This window comes from Callospermophilus lateralis, unplaced genomic scaffold (assembly GCF_048772815.1).
Source record: "Callospermophilus lateralis isolate mCalLat2 unplaced genomic scaffold, mCalLat2.hap1 Scaffold_120, whole genome shotgun sequence".
Lineage (NCBI taxonomy): Eukaryota > Metazoa > Chordata > Mammalia > Rodentia > Sciuridae > Callospermophilus > Callospermophilus lateralis.
In genome coordinates, this window is record NW_027512320.1 from 2021038 (window position 1) to 2046474 (window position 25437).

General features: G+C 38.6%; 1 pseudogene; it reads right to left on the bottom strand.

Moving 5' to 3' along the window:
* Positions 1-287: 287 nt before the first annotated feature.
* LOC143386707 (formin-like protein 1 pseudogene) lies at positions 288-4791 on the bottom strand (annotated as a pseudogene).
* Positions 4792-25437: the final 20646 nt, after the last annotated feature.

Genomic DNA, 25437 nt, shown 5'->3' on the forward strand with positions numbered 1-25437 from the left:
CAAATATCTTTATTAATTTTGTATAAAAATAAGGCCCAAAGAGAGTCCTTGGGACTGGAGGTCCATGGGGGAGGGCAAGGTGCACTTTATAAGTTACGGGCCAGGCTCCTGCTCAGGCTAAGCATGGCTATTTGGTGGTGGTGGTGGGGTGCTGCAAGCAGCATTTGGAGGTGAAACCCAGACTCTGCCCTCTGCTGCAGGAGGAGGCTGATGGGAGGAGGAGGAGCTGCCCAGAGTACCATCTTCCTTGAGTCCCACCCCCTACAGAATCCACCTGTAGAAATAGGCTACAGCGAGAGGTCTGAGATGACCTGCAGCGGGGTGTCCTGGAAGGTGCCAGTGTCTATTTCTGTACGGATGTAGGGCTGGTCCCACAGATCTGTGATCATGTCTACAGTGACCTCATCATGGTAACTCACATAGATGAGTGATTCTTTCCATTGCTTCTGTTTCAGCTCAGAGATGAGGTCTATCTGTTGTTACCAGGCCTTGGGTGGAGACTTGGGTAGAGGGACTCCCCCTGCCCAAGGTGTCCACATGTCCTCCTGAGCAGCTGCTTCTTTCTTCCATGGTTCCACCTCTTGCTTAGCTTTCTTGTAGGCCTTGATGAAACAGCTAAAGAGGAAAAAGAACATGGCAGGTGGAGGATGTGGTCTTAGCGTTTTCTGGGAAGTACTCCATCACAGACTCACAGACCTCCTGAGCAGTCTTGCTGTCTGCCAGCAACTTGTCCACGGTGGGAGAGTTCGCCCCCAGGAGCAACTTGAGCACCAGCTGGTCATTCTGCCATACAAACTCCTGATGGGTCAACGCCAGGCCTGATTGCAGGAAGCACATATCCCTGCGCCCCCCCCACCCCCGCCCCCCAAGCTTTCCAAGGACACTGAGCCTTTCTTATTCAGAAAGTTCAAGTCACTGTGGACGCCTGTGAGCTCTGGATACTTCTCAGCAATGACCTTCACCGGGTAATTCAGCAGCGTCTGCTTGAGGTCAGTGGACTTCATCTGCAGCAGCACATCCAGACGCTGGAGTCAGACATAGTAAGCTGCCTCATGCTTACTTCAGTTCGTATAGTTGCCCAAGGCCAGGATGACATCCAGGATCTGGCAGAGTTTTTCGGAGACTTGATGGACATTTAGGCTGCAATGATGGCATTCAATTGTGGCATGAGCAGCTGGGACGCATCCGGGAGGTGACACAGGAAGGTGAGTGTGGCCATGCTCTCTGGTAGGAGAGCATGCGGTTGAAGTGCAGCATGAAGCAGTCTTCTTTAGACAACTTCTCCATGGGATGATGCTCTGGCTCAAAGCAGGCAACAAGGCTGTCTGTGTTCATATTCTGTGGGCAGGAAGCAGGTCAAAAGCTCCAAGTCCAGGCTGACAGCCTGCAGGTCCTAAGTTTCAGTGGCCTGGCAGGTGTGGTCCCAGGCTGCCCTTGCACAGAGTGATAGCCAGGTTTTTGGTCCTGTTGGCTTCAATGAGTGTTGCTTTACTGGGTGCTTTGTGGGCTGCCGTGCCCTTGAGAGCACTGAGGTCCAGACTGGGGCCTTGGGACTTGGTCTTGAACTGTCCCCTGAAGTCACTCGTGTTCAGTTCCTGAAACACTTTCTCATGGTTGAGCTCTGTGAATGTGGTGCCTGTAATCTGGCTGGGTTTCAGGGCCACCCAGTTCAATAATGGCATCTGGAACTTGGTCTGGATGGGTCTCTTGGCCTCCTAGTCTGGTCTTTGGTCTGGGCATTCCAAGGACATCAGAGGATCAGGATATAGTGGGGGTGGGGATGGAGGTGTAGGTCTCCTAGCAATGAGGACATGACCAGGGGCTCTGACTTTGGGAATTTTCGAAATTTCTCTTTTATTATAGTATCTTTAGTAAATAAGACAGGTCTTTTTTAACTGATTTAAAAAGGATTTTTAAAAGCAATACATTCCTATTGCAAAAGCTACAGATAATATGAAATAGTAAAAAAGGAAGTAATGATCATCTCCCATGAAGGACTTCTATTTCCAGTAATGGTTCATGAAATCATTTGGATCAATTCTCTATCTGCGGACATCTACAAAAGGAAGACAAATGTGGAAACCATTGGAAAACCAACAAGGTAGTGAAAAATTACTGGCCAAGATTCAGGCATAAAACAGAAATCCCAGAGGTAAGATTGTCACGTGGGGCTGTTTCTCTCTTGGGGGGTATTGCTGGTTCTTGGCATTGCTGGGAGATGAGGAGTAAAGAACTTTTAACAGCGTTTCTGGTTAGAGAAACAAAAAATTGGAGTGTAGGGTTTGTTAAGGTGAAAGTATTCATTAATTGGGTTGAGACCACCAATCGCTGCCTTCTAGGAGAAAAGATGAGCCAAAAATAATTCTGTCCTCAGTCTCAAGTCATATGAATGGCCCAATCATGACAGAAAGGATTTGAAAAGCATGATTAATAAAGATGACCTACTTGACATATATAGGAAATTGCATCTAACAACTGCTGATTGAACATCTATTTTAAGTTCACCTGGAACATTCACAAACTAAAAAGGAAATTTAAAACATAGGAACACATTTTTAAACTTACAGTGTGAACTTTTTTTGATGTCAGTTATGGACTTTGTGGTGTATTTTTTTTTAAGAAATAAAGGTACAGAATACAGGCAGGGGTAATGTAAAATGAGTCTTCAAGCTGCAGAGAGTCTCTTGCTAGTTAAAAGAAAAAATATTTTGTTGTTTGCGTGGCATAGTGTGAGGACGTTTTAGGTCACTACATTTGCTAAAGAATTTGATCACTTGCTGTTCATTTCTCGTTCATTTAGCTCTTTTGGCTTATCTCTCCCAGGAGAGAAGAGAGATATCCTCTGGCCTTCTCTAAGAATCTTGAGTCCTATCCTAGCCAGAAGTTGGTTGGGATTGGAGGATGGTAGGAGAAAGGGGCTTGGGTTAAGGACACATCCCTCTTAATTTTGGAATTGTTGACTGAGTTTTGATTGCACCTAAGTATGGAAGGTCCTCAGCTTACATTAATTTGACTTAATTTTTTTAAACTTTATGATGGTGCAAAACTGATACACCTTTAGGATAAACATACTTCAGATTTTGAATTTTGATCTTTTTTGGGGGCTAGAGAAATGCAGAAAAACATTCTCTCACAGTGTTGGCATCTGCAGTGAGCTAAAGATTCCAATCAGCCGTGCAATAACTAGAATAAATGATGGGTACTCTACAGTGTACTGTGTTGCTAAGAGAGGAGGGTCAGCTAGGGGGTTAAGATGCATTCTTGACCTATGATATTTTCAACTTACAATAAGTGTATTAGGTTGTGGTCTCACTGTAAGTACAGATGCATTTGTAGTAGGCACAGAGAAGAAGGTAACCATGATTTTTGGAACTTAATTATTTAAAATCAATTCCTTTATTGGAGTAATATATGCATGTCATTCAAATATTAAAATGTTTAGAGGGCTTATAAATGAAAAAAAATAATTGTACCCTGTTCCATCTTTTGTGCTATGAAGTTCCTTTTCCTAGAGGCATTAACTTAGAACTTTTAAAGCTATTTCTATAAATAATATGCTTATATTGAAGTATATAATATATTTTAAAAATGCGGATCTTGTATTTTGATGTTGGGCTATGATGGTGCAGATTCATCTCATCCACATTGTCACCCACATTCTTACCTTTGCTTTCTTATTCCCCTAATTTTAATATTCTCTCTTTTCTCCTCTATTCTTTTTTTTAAAATTTTTTAAGAGAGAGGGAAAGAGAGAGAGAGAATTTTAATATTTATTTTTTAGTTTTCAGCGAACACAACATCTTTGTTTGTATGTGGTGCTAAGGATCAAATCCGGGCCGCACGCATGCCAGTCGAGCGCGCTATCGCTTGAGCCACATCCCCAGCCCTCTCCTCTATTCTTTACACTCATATTTGCATATTTTTTTATTGTTCCACCAATAGTAGCATCTTGCAACTCTTCTCTGATTAAGATATTCTTAAGGACATCACTTTGGGACATAATATCCCAACCATTTTATGTTGGAGCATGAATTTATTTACTTTTACATTTGATCACTGATTTGTCTTTATTGAAAATCATGTTTCCATAGAAATTTGAAGATATTTCATAATTATTTTCTGACTTCTCATGGTGTTGATAAGCAATTTACTTTCAATCTGCTTCTCATTCTTGGTAGAGAAACTATTTTCTTTCTTTGAGGATTTTGAATGTTTACTTTAAGTCTTTTAAAATCATAAAGTAGGAAGGCGTGGCTATAAAAGTCCAGGACATTTTTCAGTCTTGAATATCATGCCACTCACCTCTGAAAAATATACTCCCACTATTTCTTTCATAATCTCAGTTCCTCTGCTTTATTTTTCAAAAATCTAATTAACAGGTTGTCAAACTTCTTAGATTTATCAAACAGGTCTAATCTTTTGTATTTTTCATCTCTTATTGTTTCAGTCTTAATTTTCTTTATAATTTATTGGACTTTATTTCCAAATTTTCTTTGGAAGTTTTAATCTTGGTTCTTATTTTTAAAGCTTATTGTTAATGAACTTTTGTTAACATATAAATATCCATATAAAAGAAAGAGTTGAGTGGAATTTATTTTTTTTATTTAATCAATTTATTTATTTGTTCTAATTTGTTATACATGACTGCCGAATGCATTTCAGTTTATAGTACACAAATGGAGCATAATTTTTCATGTCTCTGATTGTACATAAAGTAGAGTCACATCATTCTTGTCTTTATACATGTCCTTAGGGTAATGATATCCATTGCATCATTCTTCCTACCTCCATGCCCCCTTCCCTCCCCTCTCTCCCCTTTGCCCTATCCAAAGTTATTCCATTCCTCCCATGCTTCCCCCCACACACACACCTCTATTATGGATCAGAATCCATCTTTCAGAGAAAACATTCAGCCTTTGTTTTTTTTTGGGGGGGGTGTGGATTGGCTTATTCACTTAGCATTATAGTCTCCAACTCCATCCATTTACCTGAAAATGCCATGATTTTATTCTCTTTTAATGTTGAGTAATATTCCATTGTGTATATATACCACAATTTCTTTATCCATTCATCTATGGAAGGACATCTAGGTTGGTTCCACGATTTAGCTATTGTGAATTGTACTGCAATAAACACTGATGTGGCTGTGTCCCTGCAGTATGCTGTTTTTAAGTCCTTTGGGTATAGACCAAGGAGTTGGGCAGCTGGGTCAAATGGTGGTTGCATTCCAAGTTTTCTAAGGGATCTCCATTCTGCTTTTCATATTGGTTACAACATTTTGCAGTCCCACCAGCAGTATATGAGTGTGCCTTTTTCCCTACATCCTGGCCAACATTTACTGTTGCTTGTATTCTTAATAATTGCCACTCTGACTGGAGTGAGAGGAAATCTTAGAGTAGTTTTGATTTGCATTTCTCTAATTGCTAGAGATGTTGAACATTTTTTCATATATTTGATCAATTGTATATCTTCTCCTGAGAAGTGTTTATTCAGTTCCTTGGCCCTCTTATTGATTGTATTATTTGTTTTCTTGGTGTTAAGATTTTTTGAGTTCTTTATGTATCCTAGAGATTAGTGCTCTATCTGATGTTTTGTGGTAAAAATGTGCTGCCATTCTGTAGGCTTTCTATTCACTTCACTTATTTTTTGTTTTGCTGAGAAGAAGCTTTTAAATTTGAATCCATCCCATTTATTGATTCTTGATTTTAATTCTTGAGATATAGGAGTCTTATTAAGGAAGTCAGAGCCTAATCCAAAATGATGTAGATTTGGGCATACGTATTCTTCAATTAGGTGTAGGGTCTCTGATCTAATTCATAGGCCCTTGATCCACTTTGAGTTGAGTTTTGTGCATGATGAGACACAGAAAATAGTTTCATTTTGCTGCATGTGGATTTCCAGGTTTCCCAGCACCATTTGTTGATGATGCTATCTTTTCTCCAATATACGTTTTTGGCACCTTTGTCTAATATAAGGTAATTGTAATTATGTGAGTTTGTCTCTATGTCCTCTATTCTATATCAATGGTCTCCAAGTCTATTTTAGTGCCAATACCATGCTGGTTTTGTTACTATAGCTCTGCAGTATAGTTTCAGGTCTGGTATAGTGATGCCGCCTGCTTCACTCTTCCTGCTAAGGATTGCTTTAGCTATTCTGGGTCTCTTATTTTTCCAGATGAATTTCGTGACTGTTTTTTTCTATTTCTATGAGGAATGTCATTAAGATTTTGGTATAGTGCTTTTGGTAGTATAATCACTTAGACAATATTAATTCTGCCTATCCAAGAACAAGGAAGATCTTCCCATCTTATAAGGTCTTCTTTAATTTCTTTCTTTAGTGTTCTGCAGTTTTCATTGTGCAGGTCTTTCACTTCTGTTGTTGATTCCTTAGTATTTTTTTTTTTTTAGGCTATTGTAAATGGGGTAGTTTCCCTCGTTTCTCTTTCAGAGGATTTGTCACTGATATTCAGAAATGCATTTGATTTATGGGTGTGGAATTTATATCCTGCTACTTTGCTGAATTTATTTATTTGTTCTAGAAGTGGAATTTTTTTGCGTCTTCTATGTATAGAATCATATCATTGGCAAAGAGTGCTAATTTGAGTTCTTCTTTTCCTATCCATATCCCTTTACTTTCTTTCATCTGATTGTACTTGCTAGTGTTTCAAGAACTATATTGAATAGACGTAGTGAAAGAGGGCATCCCTGTCTTGTTTCAGTTTTTAGAAGGAATGTTTTCAATTTTTCTCCATTTAGAATGATGTTGGCTGGGGCTTAGCGTAGGTAGCTTTTACAATGTTGAGATATATTCCTGTTATTCCTAGTTTTTCTAGTGTTTTGAGCATGAAGGGTGCTGTATTTTCTCGAATGCTTTTTCTGCATCTATTGAGATGATCATCTGATTCTTATGTTTAAGTCTATCGATGTGATGAATTACATTTATTGATTTCCATATGTTGAACCAAACTTGCATCCCTGGGATGAATCCTATTTGATTACGGTGCACTATCTTTTTGATATGTTTTTGTATTTGATTTGCCAGAATTTTATTGAGAATTATTGCATCTATGTTCATTAGAGGTATTGGTCTGAAGTTTTCTTTCTTTAATGTGTCTTTGCCTGGTTTTGGAATCAGGATGATATTGGCCTCATAGAATGAGTTTGGAAGTGATCCCTCTTTTTATATTTCATGAAATAATTTGAGGAGTATTGGTATTTTGGATGTGAGGTGTCCAGCATAAGTTTTTATTAATGCCAGAATATTCAGAGGTCAGAGAAGTAGATTATGAGAGTTAAAACCCAATGAATTCATTCTAGTTTGAGTGAACTGACTGGTTAGTAATGGTAGGTGGTGGGACATGTTTGGAGGAGGTGAGTCACTGGGAGTTGGTCCTGGAGGTGTTCCTCCTGTGGCCCTTTCCTGTCTCAGTTTTCTGACCCCCATCTGTTGATACATTTTCTCCACTGGGCCCTCCCCACATGATGTACTGCTGCACTGAGGACCCAGAGCAAGGGAACCAGTTACCTATGACCTCTGAAAATGTAAGGCCCAAATGTACTTTCCCTTCTCTAATTTGTTCTTGTCATATACTTTGGTCACACTGACAGATAAAATGACTAAAGCAAGGGGATGGGTCCTTTGGTTTTCTATCCCCATTTTTCCTTCCACACTAGTGGCTCTCATGTGTTCCTCTGTTGCTACTGCAGCCAAGGTTCTCAGAACCTAGGCTTCTGACAGTTGCACTTCTCAGTTACTGGATTCAGTACCTGAAGGAGTTCAGGTGGCCTGTGTCTGCCTCAGGAGTTGGCAGCATCTCTTTCCCGCAGGAAGTAAATAGAGCCAGGTGTGACAGAGTCTACAAGGTACGTGAGTATATGTGAGAGAGAGAAGAGGAGACTGAGAGAGAGAAAGAGAGAGAGGGAGAGAGAGATATCTCAAGGGAAAACTAATGTGTGTTTTCTCTTCCCCAATAACTTGCTGGAGCAACACAGGAAATGCTGGACCAAAGATGCATCAGATGAAGTCAGGATGGGCATTTAAATAGTTGTATTCTTTCTTTTTTATTTTTAAAATTTTTTTATTGGTTATTAAAAACATTACAAAGATTGCAGAATCACATCGGTTACACATCCACATTTTTACATAATGCCATAATAGTAACTTGTATTCTGCTACCTTTCCTATCCTCTACTATCCCCCCTCCCCTCCCCTCCCATCTTCTCTCTCTACCCCATCTACTGTAATTCATTTCTCTCCTTATTTTTCTCCCATCCCCCTCACAATAGTTGTATTCTTTCTAGAAAATAATTTAATATCAATTATCATGATTTTAAAATATTTGTAATCTTTGATCCAAACTCAATGATCCAAATTATAGTACTATGTAAAGAAAGGCAAAAATGGGTGGATAAGAGTGTTTACTATCATTAATAAGATCATTGTTAATGGTCTTAATTATCTAAGGTTCATGGATCACCTATGTTGATGATTGTTAACAGGTGATCACCAAAGACAGATAATGAGAAAGTGCTGAAGGATCACAGAATAGCAATATATGTGTTTCCTGTAGGTTGTGCCACAAAATTTAATAATCTCAGTTTCTTTGATGGGACATCCACATATGTGCACACATGTACAATCCATACATGTATGTAGATAAGAGGGAAAAAAGAGTATAAAGCAATGCACCAAACCCTTTCCCTGAGGATTGTCATTCCCCTTGGATGGTGGGATATATGGTATTGATTTACATCTTGGACTTTCCTGTAGCTTTCAAATGTATACAACTATCTTTTATGGCAGGTAGTCCTTCCCACTGTAGTGACTTAAGACAAAGCATGAGAGGTATCAGGTGGAGATGCTCAGGGCAGAGGGTCATTATTCAATAAAATGAGTTTTTAAAGAGAAAGAACTGCCTCTTGTGCTCTTGACTGGAGAGTGCAAATACAGAATGCACTTCTGCCTCAGTGGGATAGCTGGGAATGGATAAAGGAAGGGGCATCATTTGGAAAAGTACATGAGTCCCTTCCCCCTATCATGAATTAATATTTTTTTCTTTTGAAATTTCCAGTGTCCAGGGAGCCTGGGCTTTTGAGCCCTTGGCCCCAATGGGCGACTCATCCTCTGGCAGCAGCTGCCCTGACATGGAGCAGTGTATTTTGGAATCCAAATCCAACCAGAGCCTCTCTATAGGCCACTTCCCCTCTGAGGACAGGCCTGACTGTGAGGCTGTCATACCCTGTGAAGACTTGACCTCTGAGGGTCCTTCCTCCCTACCTCCTGTCCAAGGGGCATGTGGAACCAATTATGTAAAGGGACCCATGGGGAATGGAATTCAGGAGAAGCCAGAGGAGCCTGGTGAAGAAGACATGGATGAGCCCATAAATGGCGAGGAGTGCTGCGTCTTTGACTACTCACAAATGAAATGGGCCGAATGGGACGAAGATGATGAGGAGAGTGTGTACAATTGGGAAGAGGAGACAGGATGCCAGAGCGTCTTGGAACTGGTTTATTTATTGAAAGTTATTGCTGTATGTCTAGACAAGGATGAGGAAGATGACGACTCTCTGTTCTCTGATCCTCCTCTGGAGGAGGATGTAGACGACTCTATGCCCCCGGAGTCTCCTCAGGAGGAGGAGTATGTCCAACTGTCCAGCAGCATCTCTTCCCATATGGATCAGGTCAGTCCTGAAGAACATGAGACTTGTCAGGACTCACCCACGTGTCAACCAGCAGAAAATGGAGACAGCAAGCAGAGCCCAGAAAAGCCTCCTGGGCTTGAGGAGGAAGAAATTGTTGAGGTGAGCACAAAGCTGCCCCCTGCAGAGGAAGGGACAGGCCCTGTGGGGGTGCCAGGTGGGACAGCATGGAGTCCTTGTACCTGCTGTGAAGCAGAGGAGGACCCCAGTGTCTGGGCAGATGAGCAATGGGAGAAGGTCCTCAGCCAGGAAAGGGGTCAGGGAAGAGGTGCTGGCGAAATGCCAGGGAGCACTGAGAGAGGGAAGGGAGGACAGAGAGAAGCACTGTGCAGACCAGTGTGTGTGCCTGTGTGTGGCTTTAATGTGAGTGAGTCTGAAACTTTGCATTGACAGTTGGCTTATTTAGGTAAAAAAGTAAATTGGAAATCCATAAATGAGTAATATTGGCCCCATTGCTGCTAACCCTGAATGTCTCTAAGTCCTCCTCTTTGTCTTGGCAGATGGAAAGCCAGGAGCCTGGCACTGCAAAGAGCTCCCCAGGGTAATCAGAGCAGTCAGAGGAGGGGGACCTGCCTTCAGATAAAGAACGCACTTCCTGCATGAATTTCCGGGGCTTCTTTCACTGGGTCAGGAAGAGAGTGGTATCCTCCCTGCCAGGGAGAAAGCGCTGTGAGAGGGCCAGCAAGGTGCCATTCTGCTGCCACTAAAGAGAAGACATTTGGTTGGAGGCCACAGGCTCCAACCTCAAGAATTCTAGTTAGGAACCCTATGCACCCAGTATTTTAATTGATTCCCCAGCCCATGTTGTTGAGTTATCATGGTTTTGTGTTTTCCTAATAAAGTTCTTGTTTTCCCTGTCTTCCTCCTCTTCCATCATAACATCTGGGCCCAGGTTGAAAGTTGGTAGGTTGACCAGAAGACTGAGGTTGACCCTGAGGACAGCACAGGGAGTATTCTGCCTCCTAAACAGAAGGCCTTCATTTCTCTCTCCCTAGGCCCCTTCTTACTGTATTCCCCCTATTTATTTCTTATTTAATGTATTTCAACATCTTTAATCATTAACACCTATCTGCAGTGTCAGAGGCAGCAGGACCCCTGTGACTCCCATGTGGCAGGATGGTTTTGGGGGGAACTTCTGGGTCTGGAGTGAGTGGCAGAGGGCAGTGAGTCACTGGGAAGGTCATGTCAGTCAGTAGTGTTAGACAGAGAGCTGTTCTGATGACCCTGGGGACCAGATGGTTCTAGCATGTTATTCTAAAATGTCCTGGCATGGTGGCTGGTTCTAGCAAGTCGGCTGGTGTAAGGGGCAACATGGCAGGGGAAGGTGGGGGCTGGGAATGCCACTTAACCACACTAAGCCTGGTGTCTTCATTCATAATTTGAGGGAAATTTTATTATAGAATACACAATGTTGTTCCAGAATCAATGAGATAAAACAAGCCCTTGGTAGGTACTGTAGCTTCTGGTGATGACCATGTTCCTGAAGATCTTCTCATCACAAGACATCAACAGATATCTAAGAGAGCCTCTTGGGGGTCAACTCTTATGGAGCTATTTTAACCCTGAAGCTATTTTACCAAAACTTAAAAAGTTTTCAGTAGATCTTAATTTAACCAAATCCTCTCAACCCATGTACTGTGCTCTCTGAATTTCCTCTGCAAGTGCCATTAAAATTGTCCCTACAGTTCTTCCTCTTTGAGGCTGGCTGGACTCATCCTTCTTGCTGACTCTTCCTATGTTTCCAGTTTATCTCCAGGGTCACCATCCTCCTCCTCACTCATCCACAGGTTCAGTCAAACATGTTTCTCCTCCTCCTTTTACTATCACCTTGTGTGATTTCCATTGTCCCCATGTTGAGAATCCTGTGTTTAGTCTTAGAGTCTTCCTTTCCTTAGTTTCAACCTTCTCCTTAGTTTCAACCTCCCTTCTACAGAAATTGAGCACACACACTTCTCACTAGTTTAATATGTCAAAAAGAGATGTTTGGATTTTGGGGGACCCGAGACTTTTCATTCAAGAGTTAAAGACACGTACACCTATGACCATAAAGGGTTGTGGGTGAGGTCATCTGTAGCAAGTTCATGAAGTGTACTAAAGAAAGAATACTGCAGCCTGAGATGGTTGAATGTGAAAGTTTTCATAAAAAGCATAACATAAAATCCATTTAAGTTGGTAGTTTTTCCCTGCTTTTATTGTTAAAATATATATAAATTTTATCATTTAACCACTTCTTTTTGCATACAATTCAGATATATTGAGTATATTCCTCAGAGTAAAGCAATATATTAATATGAAAGAGCATTAAAACATGCCTAACAGAAACATTCAGATGAGAATGGTGCTTATGAGGGACGTGGGAGACAAATGGAACCACAAAGGAGGAGGTCAGGGGCCTATGTTTTATCTATAATATATTCATTTTTTGGGGGGTAGGTGGTACTAAGATTTAAACTCAGGAGCACTCAACCACTGAGCCACATGCTCAGCCCTATTTTATATTTTATTTATAGATGGGATCTCACCGAGTTGCTTAGTGCCTCACTTTTGCTGTGGCTGGCTTTGAACTTGAGATCCTCCTGCCTCAGCCTTCTGAGCTGTTGGGATTACAGGTGTGCACCCTTGGCCTGGCTATAATATATTCTTTTTTGGTTTTTTACTTTTTATTCAGTGCTAAGGATCAAACCCAGTACCTCATACAAGCCAGGCAAGCCCTCTTCCCCTGCCCCAGTGCTACAGATTCAGACCTATACATGGTATTATTGATAAAATATTCAAGGAAAGTAATAATATGTATTGATATCAATTACCTTTTTAAAGAATTTTATTTATTCTAATGTGTTATAAATAACAGCAGAATTCATTTCAATTCATAGTACACATATGGAACACAATTTTTCATGTATCTGATTGTACACAAAATGCAGTCACATTATTTGTTTCTTCATACATGTACTTAGGGTAATGATATCCATCTCATTCCACTATCCTTCCTATCTCCATGCCCACTTTCCTCCCCTCTCTCCCCTTTTCCCTGTCTAAAGTTCCTCTATTCCTCCCATGCTCCCCCCAACCCCCATTATATATCAGCATGCACATGTCAGAGAAAATATTTGTCCTTTGGCTTTTTGGGATTGACTTACTTCACTTAGCATAATATTCTCCAACACTGTCCATTTATCTGAGAATGCCATGATTTTATTCTCTTGTAATGCTGAGTAATATTCCATTGTGTATTTGTATACCACAGTTTCTAAAGAAACTTCATCTACTGAAGGGCATCTGGGTTGGTTCCACAATTTAGCTATTGTGAATTTTTCTGCTATAAACTTTGATGTGGCTGTGTCCCTGAAGTATGCTATTTTTAAATCCTTTGGTTAGCTAGGTCAAAAGCTAGTTCCATTCCAAGTTTTCCAAGGACTCTCCATACTGCTTTCCATATTGGTCGCACCAATTTGCAGTCCCACCAGCAATGTAAGAGTGTGCCCTTCTCCCCACATCCTGGCCAACACTTATTGTTGTTCGTATTCTTAATAGCTGCCATTCTGACTAGAGTAAGATGAAATCTTAGTTTTGATTTGCATTTCTCTAATTGCTAGAGATGTTGAACATTTTTTTCATATATTTGTTAATTGATTGTATATCATCTTCTGAGAAGTGTTGGCTCAGTTCCTTGGCCCATTTATTGTTTGGGTTGTTTGTTTTCTTGGTGTTAAGATTTTTGAGTTCTTTATATATTCTAGAGATTAGTGCTCTATCTGATGTGAGTGTGGTAAAAATTTGATCCCATTCTATAGGCATTCTATTCACCTCACCGATTGTTTCTTTTGCTAAGAAGCTTTTGAGTTTGAAACCATCTCATTTGTTGATTCTTGATTTTATTTCTTGTGCTATAGGAGTCTTGTTAAGGTAGTCGGGGCCTAATCCAACATGATGAAGATTTGCACCTACATTTTTTTTTCTATTAGGCGTAGGGTCTCTGGTTTAATTTCTAGATCCTTGACCCATTTTGAGTTGAGTTTTGTGCATGGTAAGAGATAGGGGATTAATTTCATTTTGCTGAATGTGGATTTCCAGTTTTTCCAGCACCATTTGTTGAAGAGGCTATCTTTTCTCCAATATATGTTTTTGGCACCTTTGTCTACTATAAGATAACTGGTATTATGTGAGTTTGTCCCTGTGTCCTCAATTATGTACCATTGCCAATACAATGCTGTTTTTGTTACTGTAGCTCTGTATATAGTTCAAGGTCTAGTATAGTGATGTCTCCTACTTCTCTGTTCTTGCTAAGAATTCCTTTGGCCCTTCTGGGTCTCTTATTTTTCCAGATGAAATTCATGATGGCTTTTTCTATTTCTATTTTGATTGCGATGGTATTCAATCTGTACAGCGCTTTTGGTAGTATGGTCATTTTGACAATCTTAATTCTGCCTATCCAAGAACAAGTGAGGTCTTCTTTAATTTCTTTCTTTAGCATTCTGTAGTTTTCATCGTATAGGTGTTTCACTTCTTTTGTTAAGTTGATTCCCAAGTATTTTATTCTTTTTTGAGGCTATTGTAAATGAAATAGTTTTCCTCGTTTCCCTTTCAGAGGATTTGTCACTGATATACAGAAATGCCTTTGATTTATGGGTGTTGATTTTGTATCCCAGTACTTTGCTGAATTCACTTATTCATTCTAGAAGTTTTCTGGTGGAATTTTTTGCATCTTCTATGCATAGAATCATATTGTCAGCAAATAGTGCTAATTTGAGTTTTTCTATTCCTATCCATATCCCTTTACTTTCTTTCATCTGTCTAATTGCTCTGGCCACTGTTTCAAGAACTATGTTAAATAGAAGTGGTGAAAGAGAGCATCCCTGTTTTGTTCCAGTTTTCTGAGGTAATGCTTTAAGTTTTTCTCCATTTAGAATGATGTTGGTCTGAGGCTTAGCATAGGTAATTTTTATAATGTTGATATATGTTCCTGTTATCCCTAGTTTTTCTAGTGTTTTCAACATTAAGGGGTATGTATTTTGTGTAATGTTTTTTTCTGTGCATCTATTGAGATGATCATCTGATTCTTATGTTTAAGTCTATCAATGTGATGAATTACATGTATTGATTTCCATATGTTGAACCAACCTTGCATCCCTGGGATGAGCCCCACATGATCGTGGTGCACTATCTTTTTGATATGTTTTTTATTTGTTTTGTGAGAATTTTAGCATCTATGTTCATTGGTGATACTGGTCTGAAGTTTTCTTTCTTTCATGTGTCTTTGTCTGGTTTTGGAATCAGGGTGATATTGGCTTTATAGAATGAGTTTGGAATTGTTTCTTCTTTTTCTATTTCATGGAATAATTTGAGGAGTGGTATTAGTTCTTCTTGGAAGGTCTTGTCGAACTCAGCTATGTATCCATCTGGTCCTGGGCTTTTCTTGCTTGGTAGGCTTCTGATGGTGTATTCTATTTCTTTGGTTGAAATTAATCTGTTTAATTTGTGTACATCATCTTGATTCCATTTAGGCAAATCATACGACTCTAGAAATTTGTTGATGACTTCAATATTTTGGATTTTGTTGAAGTACAAATTTTCAAAATAATTTCTAATTATCTTCTCTATTTCTGTAATGTCTGTCCTGATATTTACTTTTTCATCATGGATGTTAGTAATTTGAGTTTTCTCTCTCTCCCTCTTTTTGTTAGCATGGCTAAGGATTTATAAACCTTATTTATTTTTTTAAAGGACCAACTTTTTGTCTTGTCAATTTTTAAAAATATTTCTTTTGTTTCAATTTCATTGATTTCAGTTCTGATTTTAATTATTTCCTGTCTTCTACTGCTATTGGTATTGATTTTTTTGTTCTTTTTCTAGGGCTTTGAGGTGTGGTGTTAGGTAATTTATTTGTTGACTTTTTCTTCTTTTAAGGAATGAACTCCATGAAAGGAAATTTCCTCTTAGTACCACCTTCATAATGTCCCAGAGATTTTGATATGTTGTATCAGTGTTCTCATTTACCTCTAAGAATTTTTAGTCTCCTCTTTAATGTCTTCTGTAATCCATTGTCCATTCAATAGCATAAAATTTAGTCTCCAGTTGTAGGAGTGGATTCTATTTCTTATTTTATCATTGATTTCTATTTCATTCCATTATGATCTGATAGGATGCAGGGTAGTATCTCTACTTTTTTATATTTGCTAAGAGTTGTTTCATGGCATAGTATATGGTCTATTTTAGAGAAGGATCCATGTGCTGCTGAGAAGAAAATGTATTCTCTCATTAAAGGAATGAAATATTCTATATATGTCAGTTAAGTCTAAGTTACTGATTGTATTATTGAGTTCTATAGTTTCTTTGTTCAGCTTTTGTTTGGAAGATCTATCTAGTGGCGAAAGTCATCCAGTATTAATGTGTTGTGGTCTATTTGACTCTTGAACTTGAAAAGAGTTTGTTTGATGAATACAGATGCTCCATTTTTGGGGCCATACATATTTATAACTGTTATATCTTGTTGATATATGTCTTCCTTAAGTGGTATGAAATATCATTCTTTATCCATTTTCATTAACTTTGACTTGAAGTCTACTTTATTGATATAAGGATGAAAATCCCTGATTGTTTCCATAGTCCATGTGAGTGGTATGTTTTTACCCAACCTTTTACCTTCGGTCTGTGGATGTCTCTTCCTATGAGATGAGTCTCTTGAAGGGAGCATATTGTTGAGTCTTTTTTTAATCCAATCTAACAGTCTATGTCTTTTGATTAATGATTTTAGGCCATTAACATTTAGGGTTATTATTGAGACATGATTTCTATTCCCCATCATTTTTGTTTTTTAACTTGACATTGTTTCTTTTTTGATTGGTTTATCCTTTGCTGTAATACCTTCCTTTGCTGATTTTTATTGCTTTTTTGTTTCCTCCTCATGAATATTTGCTTTCTAGTTGTAAATTATTTTAAGTTTTGTTTATCATGGAAGGATTTTATTTTTTCATTAAATCTAAAGCTTAATTTTGCTGGATATTAGATTCTTGGATGGCATCTATTTTCTTTCAGAACTTGGTATATGTTGTTCCAGGATCTTCTAGCTTTGAGGGTCTGGGCTGAGAAATCTGCAGAGATCCTCATTGGTTTCCCCCTTTATGTGATCTGATTCCTTTCTCTTGTGGCTTTTAATAACCTCTTATTATTCTGTATGTTAGGCTTTTTCATTATAATATGTTTTGGTGTGGATCTGTTGTGATTTTGTACATTTGGCATCCTGTAAGCATCTGATATTTGATTTTCCAATGCATTATTCATGTTTGAAAATTTTTCTGATATTATTTCATTAAATAGATTGTTCATTCATTTGGTTTATAACTCTATGCCTTCCTCTATCCCAATAATTCTTAAATTTTGTCTTTTCATGTTACTCCATGATTCATGAATGTTCTGCTCATGTTTTCTTAGCATCTTCACTATGTGGTCAACTTTATTTTCGAGATTATATATTTTGTCTTCACTGTCTGAGGTTCTGTCTTCCAAGTGGTCCAGTCTGTTGGTTATGCTTTCTATTGCATTTTTTATTTGGTTTATTGTTTCCTCCATTTCAAAGATTTCTGTTTTTTTTTCTTTTCAGAATCTCAAATCTCCTATTGAAGTAATCCTTTGCTTCTTTTATTTTCTTACATAGCTCTTTATCAAAATGATTTTTTTTGGTGCCTTATTTGTTCTCTTGTATCATCCTTTAATTCACAGACCATTTTAATCATGTACATCCTGAACTCCTTCTCTGACATTTTTTCCTGCTGTGCTGGCCATGAATTCTAATAATGTAGTATCTTGATTTGTTTGGGGCACTTTTTTCCCTTGTTTTTTCATGTTGTTTTTGTGTTTTCCTGTCTAGCATTACAGATCTGAGGCATTACAAATTTTACCCTATAGGCTTATGGTGTCTCTGTGGAGTTTCAATACCTCTCCTTTAAGGAGGAGAGCAATATTAACACATTCCCAATACAAACAATATACAGCCATCAACCAAATAGGTCCTATTAAGATGTTTATGGTTTTGTCGAAATATACAGAAATGGTGAGTTCACTTATATCTGTAATATAAACAGTAGGTTTGCAAAAGGGTCTATAGTATCTGATGGTACACAAAGAGAAAACTTGGGGGGTGGGTTCTATCTTGGATTAGATATTAGGAATTGTGAAAGAAGTATCAAAAGAAGCTGGTGAGTAATAGGAGAAAAGAGAGAGAGTGATTTTGGGGAGACAAGTGGGAAGACTGTAGAGTACAACAAAGAAACAAACAGATATAAAAACTTAACAAAATAAAAAATGTAAAAAATAGGAGATAAAAGAATGTTCAACACAACTGTAATATGCTATTCAGATATTCCATTCCACAGTAGCCTAATCCATGAAAAGTACTTGGTTTCACAAGTATTGGGGATGTGAGGGCAGGAGAAGAGATACAAAGAAAAGAAAAAAGAAAAAAATCTCAAGGGAAAATTAAAGAGCTGTTTCTGTTGGAGTTTAGTACCTTTCCTGCTGCCCTTCTCATCAGATAGGTGGGGTTGTCTGTTGTTTGCTGGTATCTCCACCCTCAGAATGGTGCAAGTTATTAATGTGGGAGGGTTAGTTTTGGGGGCAGAACTCCTGGAGGTGGGGTATAGCACTTGCTGGTCCCCATTGTGAGACTTCACCCCAAGGATCTTCTTTGAGGCCTGCTCATATGATGTGGGTGCCTGATCTTATCTCCTTATCCTGCCTGTAGACCTCACAATTCCTGGCCTCTACTTTAGCCTCTAAATGCTATCTCACTAACCCCCTCCCTTTCTACTTCCCGATCAGGAACCATTCTCTCCTCTCCCTGAAGGTCTTGTGGGCTGCACTCTGGCACCTGATGTTTTGTATCAGCAGGTCAGGATCAGTCTTTGTGAGCTACAGACTGGCCACATAGCTGCAAGCACTGTGCCAGGTTAGTTAAGGGTAGAGAGGGAAGGAGGGGGAAGTTGGGAGACTATAGGTATCTTGATATTGCTTCTAGGCCCCAGCTGGTGTCCTAAGCTGGGAGTTGCTCCAGCTAAAGATGAAAACAAATGTGTCCCAAATGGAGGCAGCTGCTTGCAGGGATGGGGTGTCAGGTTGGGCCGGCCAATGTGTTCAGAGATGCAGCTCTGAGGTGAGCAGTCGTGTCTGGTGGCTGTCTGCAGACCCTGTCCAATATCCCCAGGTGTAGGTGACTATGCAGATAGAGGTGACCCTGGGGAGCCCCACACTGGTAGATGGGGGCCTACACAGAAGCGGTGGCTGGGGGTCTTACCTGGATGCCAGGTAAGGCACAGCAACCGGATTATTGCTTGATAACTGCTGCCCAGTGTCCTCCAATAACTCACAGAGAAACAGTATTCCCACTGCTTGAATCCCAGGTCACAGAGCAACAAGGAATGCAGCCTCCTCTAGCCCGACATCTTGGATCTCCAGCTGAGTGGTATTTAAACCTTGTTAAGAAAACTCTCAGTCTCTTCCCCTCTTTTACCTAATTTTTCCTCCACCAGTACTTTAAACAATTTTCTTTAAATTATATGCTCACATTCCTTCCTTCTCTTCCTCTTCTGCCTCTTTTTCTTCTTCTTCCTCTTCTTCTGTTTTATTTTTAAGTTTTAGCCATTATTATAGACTCCTCCCCGCTTTTTTTCTAACAATAGACATTTTACTGTAGAAGATAAGGTTTTTAGCTCTTTTTCTTGCCTCTACCTCTACCTTCCTCGTCTCATCTCTCCTGCATGACTTATCTCTGGTCACTCAATACTACATAATGACAGCCACAGCACCCCAATGGCATAAATTAAAAATTCTGATTTCTCTCTCAATTTCGGGTTTTTGATGAACTTGGTCAAGTGGCTCTACAGATCTAGACTAAGCTCCCCTGATGTGTGGGAGGTGACCTGCCCTGGGTGATCTAGGCTGGATGCTGCTAAGCTGCAACAGGGTGACCTGGCTGTGCTCCACATGTCCCTCATCCCCCAATAGGCTACCTGTGGTCTGTTCTCATGGAGATGGTAGAGGAACCAGAGACAAAGTCCATTTAAAGCCTCAGCTAACCTCCTGATGGCCAAAGCCAGTCACATGATTGAGCCCAAGATCAAGAAGCAAGTAAGGGTACTCAACTATGACGTCACAGGGCAAAGGACATGGGTACAGAGAGGGTGAAGAATGGGGTCATCACTGCCAGTCCTTCTCTCTGAACATACCTACTTAAAACTTGTGTCTGAATTTTTGTGAATTTAACATTCTCTGTCTCTCTCTGTTTGGGAGTTAATCAATGTGTTTCTCTAGCTTTTTAAAAATATTTCAACTTTGCTCCTCAGATGTTGGATCAAAAATTTCAACAATTTTATCTTCCTGAACATACCTGGGGTGCTCCTGTCTGGATTGGTGGCCTTTATTCTGATAATGGTTGCCATCTTCAGCTTGATCTTCTCCACTCTCCTGGAAATTCCTTCTTTCCCGAGTGTAATCCTCTGCTTCCTAGATCTGTAACTTCTTTTGTCTTAGGTTAACCCTTTGTTTTAGAGGAACATGTCCTCTAATAGCTTCCTGAAGAGGAGTACATGGGAGACATATTTTTCTAGAACTGATATCTTTGAAAGGGCTTTATTTTACCTTCTAACTTTATAGAGTTTAGAGAGATAAACCCTCCTAAAACTTCCTGAGACCAGCATTTCCCAACATATATTACTGTGTTCTGGAAATGTTAATATGTGTTACCCATAAGACTATTTTGATGATAGGGCAGTTTGATAAGTGTTACATCAAAAACTGGTTTCTCTCCTAAGCACTTCTCAGAGCTTTTAATGAGACTTCAAATGTGCTCTGTGACTCCCTGTGAAGTGGGATGTATCATGTGTTCTTTTCAACCTTTGCATGATCATGGAACCTCTTATTTGTGTTGCATCATAAGGGAATAATATTCTTCAGAGAAAACATTTGGAAATGGTGTAGAAGAATTTTGAACTTGGGTACCCTTGTGTAGGTACTACTACGAAGAGACTGATTCTACTCACCCCAACACCCTGTTCTTTAGCTCCTCCCCGGAAGCCTTTAAAAGGCTTTAAAATCCTTTTACTTTCTCCTGGTAGTGAGTTTCAGAACGAAGATATGATATGTTCACTTAGGAAGGTAATAGCAAACTAAAGAGAGGGATATGAGGGGGAGAGAGAAAGAGAAAGAAAAAGCAGAATGGAAGAATATAGCATTTAAAAAATGTGTAAAGTGAACTATCTTAAATTGTCATAACCATAGTTCTTTCTGTAGTTTCTGGTATGGGATTTGTTCCCCCATCAGTCTTCCTCTTTATCTTGAGATGGGATGATGGCACATTTAAAAATAAACCTGTCAAACTCCTTTTGGGGAAACATCCTTTCCCATTCTCAATTCCAGTGGTCCTGGGAAGACTCCCCTCATCCTCTGTCTCTGAAATGGTCATGGGACCTAGTTCTGTCTCATGAGATTCAGCTATGGGGTTTGGGCAAGAACTTTTGAGAAGGGTCAGATCAGTTTTTTGCTTAGATTAGTAGATGTTTGGATGATGCTAGGTTAGGGCTGCCTGTGGTCTTTGCAGCCACTGTTTTCAGAGACTTTATCTGAAAATGGATCTAAATCAACACAGAGGGAAGCAGGATCAAGTCATCAAAGTCATTAAAAATTTCTAGAGTTTTCCTTCAGAAACCCACATCAACCTTGCCTTGTTTATCAATTTTCTTTGGACTTTTCGGTTTCTAAAGAAATACATTCATTTTTTTTTTTTAGGTTTCAGTTCCTTTAAGTTGGATTTGTATTATTTTCAATGAAAAGAATCCAGATTAATAGAGTGTCTTTGCCTCCCTTAGCAGCACAGCCTCTAAGATGAAGTGCGAATGAAGATAGAGGTGTCTACTGCCCAGTTAGAACTCACCAACTGCAAGTTTCCATTCCCACATAGTTCTTTTCTTTTTCCTCAGAAGAGAGTATCCTAAAACATCACCATTCAACTTTAGTATTCAACTAAAGAGAACGGAAGAAATCCAGGTAACCCACATTACACGACTCGGCATCTTAGACACCCAGATAAGAACTTAACACTGAAAAGAAAAATAGCCAAGCTGAGTGTCAGGGTGTCAAATGTGGGAGCTGAGCTCTAAATAGCATAATGATGTCTGTTCTAGAGACTTGTTGCAGAGAAAAAATTTTCCATGTACAAATTCTGGGAAATTCTCTGAGATGTCGCCAGCAAAAGGGAGCAGAAACCCTATAGAGGAAGAAGGCAAGCGGTTCTTTGGTGCTGCATATTGGCTATGTGTCTGTGCTTCTGTGTTCTTGACCTGTTATGAGCTCACCCATCTTTCTTTCTTCACTGGGGAGAAAGAAACTTAACCAGTGGGTTTTATGTGGAAGCTCCTTGACTCTTGTAGTATGTTACAAAGTCAAAGAACCTTCACTGGGGAACTGGGGTCTGGTTTGCCAGAGACATTCTCATAGACGTTGGCATTTCTTTGCCTTGGTTAACAGTTCCAATGAGCACCAACGTGTTTGTTTATTTTTGAAGATTAAAGATTAGGGAAAAAATGGATTAGGTTGTAGATTAGACAACAGAACAGCTACTACCAGAGTGCTTTCCTTACTACTTCCTCCACACATGTGGACATAAAATCACATGTGGACATGAATGAACACTCATGTACTCATGCACACACACGTATGCACACATAGTCACTTGTGCATCCACATGTGTACTTATGTATGGATGCTCCCTCAAGACCAGGACAAGAGCTTCCAAGTTTCACATATATTCATAGACTGTCTAACAATGCAGCCTGTAGTTCCTGCCTTGGTGGAAAGAGGTGGAAAGCAGGGAGTTGAAGTGGTTTATCCAGGTCTTCTCTGTTAAATAAGAAGCTATTGTGTAGAATGGCATTGATACTATTAAAATCTTCGAAGATTTATTTTTTAGAATTGGTACAAATCCCTTGCAGAACACCTTTTTCCTGATTATAAGAATAATATAAATTTATTGTAGAGAATGGAAAAATAAAAATTACAAAGACTCAAATTAAAACTATTCACAGCTCCACAGACTAAACATTGCAATATTTTAATTTAGACAATGCCAGTTTTTATATATAATAACCATATGGATATAATGCTCAATGGATTAATTTATGCTATAGATAGACGCCTCATCAACAAAATATTTGAGTGGTAAATATTGTTGACTTCTTCCTTTCCAGTTGACCTCAAATATACATTATGAGATTACCAAAGATGCAAGAGATGATGAATGACATTGTGCTTCCTTCTCTTTGATATAGTACCCTTCCAATTGCAAACTAAATTCCACAGATAATTCTGTGAGAGGATATGTTCATGACTGATCATCCCCCTAATCCCCTGATCATCAACAAGGACTGATTCAGCAATCATTAAGTCCAAGGCACATTGTTAGAAGCTAACAACTCCCAACCTCAACAATTCACAATCTGTTTGAATAAATAGGACATATGCATATAAACATAAATAACAATATAAAATGGCTTAGAGTAAGACTAAGTGTGAGTGGTGCAAACAACTCTCATGTCAAGATTTCAGAGGAGGGAGTAATTACTGCTGTCACATTTACATCATGAAATTATATATATACTGCTGGTCATGATATCTTATTCTTTAAAGGCTGATTGTATCAGAACTTTAGCATATTAAGGATATGAATATCATCACTTGTTATGCAAAGTGATATCAGCTTTAATGATCTCAAAGCACATAATAAACATTCTCCAAATGCAGCTTCCTTCCACTGTCATAAAATAATTTTGCAAATGAAGAAAATGAGGAAAACAAGAATGCCATTGTATCAAATTGGCATCATTTAAATGCCAGAATTAAGAAATTACAAAGATACTGATTTCAAGTTCATTAGTTCTCAGCAAACAGTGTATACAGTTAAGAACTGTGTGTATGCATATGGGAAAAGGCCATGATGATTTGGTTTCATTTGTGTGATTTGGAATATTGACTTTAGACAAAGTGGTTCATTCCTTGGTGTTTTGTAAAGACAGCAGAATTTTTGAAAATCACCTAACATCCCTATTCTGACATTTTTCTTTCTTTTCTTTTTCCAAAACAACCATTCCCTTGCTATGGAAAAAAAAGCATCAGGCAGAATTGAGGCATCTAAATAAAAAAGTATTCAAATCCTAAAAAAGGATTAAAACAATCCTATATTTGAACAAATATTTTTCATAATTTTCTTAGAATCAGTCTGTGACTGAGAATCGAAGAAGTTATTCCATCCTAATGAAACTGAAACTGTATGTAGGAAATATATAATAAAATTTACCAAATGTGCAAAGAGTCCTAATGCATGTTAGATGGTATGGCTACAATGGTTTTAGAAATAAGTGGATAAGGGGAATGGAATTCAATTATTATAATATTTGGAGATACTTTGGAATTTATGATGAAATCATTACATTTGCATTAAATTAAGTAGAAATAAAAAGTTATGTCAAAATATAATTACTTTATTTTATGTGAATATGAGTTATTTTTATGTTATTAATTTTGGCTGTATCTTTATTTAATACTCACAGCATAAACTATGAATAAACATTTTGCCTACATTATAATGAGATATCGAATCATAAAATCAAACAATAATGCTTAAAAAACCCAGATTCACATTGTTTTCATCTTGCATCACTCCACATTTGATATATCTTATAAAATGAAGATGTTCATGGTTATATTAATAGTTATCTTATTTGTTTCCAAAGGTGTTTATGGCCGCCATAAGAATTACATTATCAGGCTGCATTGCTGTCTAAAATTTACAGCTTGTTTAAATAGCTTCTAACTTTTTTTTTAATTTCAGAGCAAAGTTAACATAAAGCTAGCTTGAAGTAAAAGATCTTCATTTTGTCTTTCCAAAATGTTATTTGTTAAAGCATTTTGTGAGAAAGTAACTGCCTTGTGTTCCCAATGTTGCTAGATGTTAAATAAATATATACTGATTATCAAAAAAATCTTGTTTTGGCAACTCCTTCTTAAAATGCATTTGTAACCCCCATCTGTCATGAAAGTTTTGAAAAGTTTGTTTACTTTGGATAGCAGCCTTATCCAGGGTTACCCCAGCAAATAATGATAGCAGTCTTCAGAAGTTGTGTGAGGAACAAGCCACTAAGGACCCATTTTTGTTTTAATTGGCACACACAAACACTTCTCTGGTCTGTCAAGAAGATCAAGCTAATATGCATGGAGGGTGTTATATTCTCAGCTTTGGGGAGCAGTAAAGCTCCCTTTATTTAAGTAATTTAAATGATAGACTGTAAAAACTTTGCAAGTCAGAAAAATGTTTTATATTTTCTTAGGGAATATTTGTTTTAAACAACGGAAAATGCTCTACATATCTAAAGATGTTGAACCTTATGTTATAATTACCCTGCTTCTTCTGACTCTGAAATGTTCCTAAATCCACATGCTACTAAATAAGCTGGGCCGCCAATGGATCCTGCATTTCCACAACTCCCCCTGTGTTAACAAATGTGCATTCATTAGTTTCCAGATGTTTATTGGATATGTTTTCAATGTGTTTTGGTTGATTGACTTGCATGTACATTTATTGGAAACCTCAGTGGTGTCATCATATCAACATAACCTGCCCATGTAAGCAATTTCTTATTAATGGAAAGTAAACAAATGTTGAGCTATGTACACAACAGATCTCAAGAGCATTCTG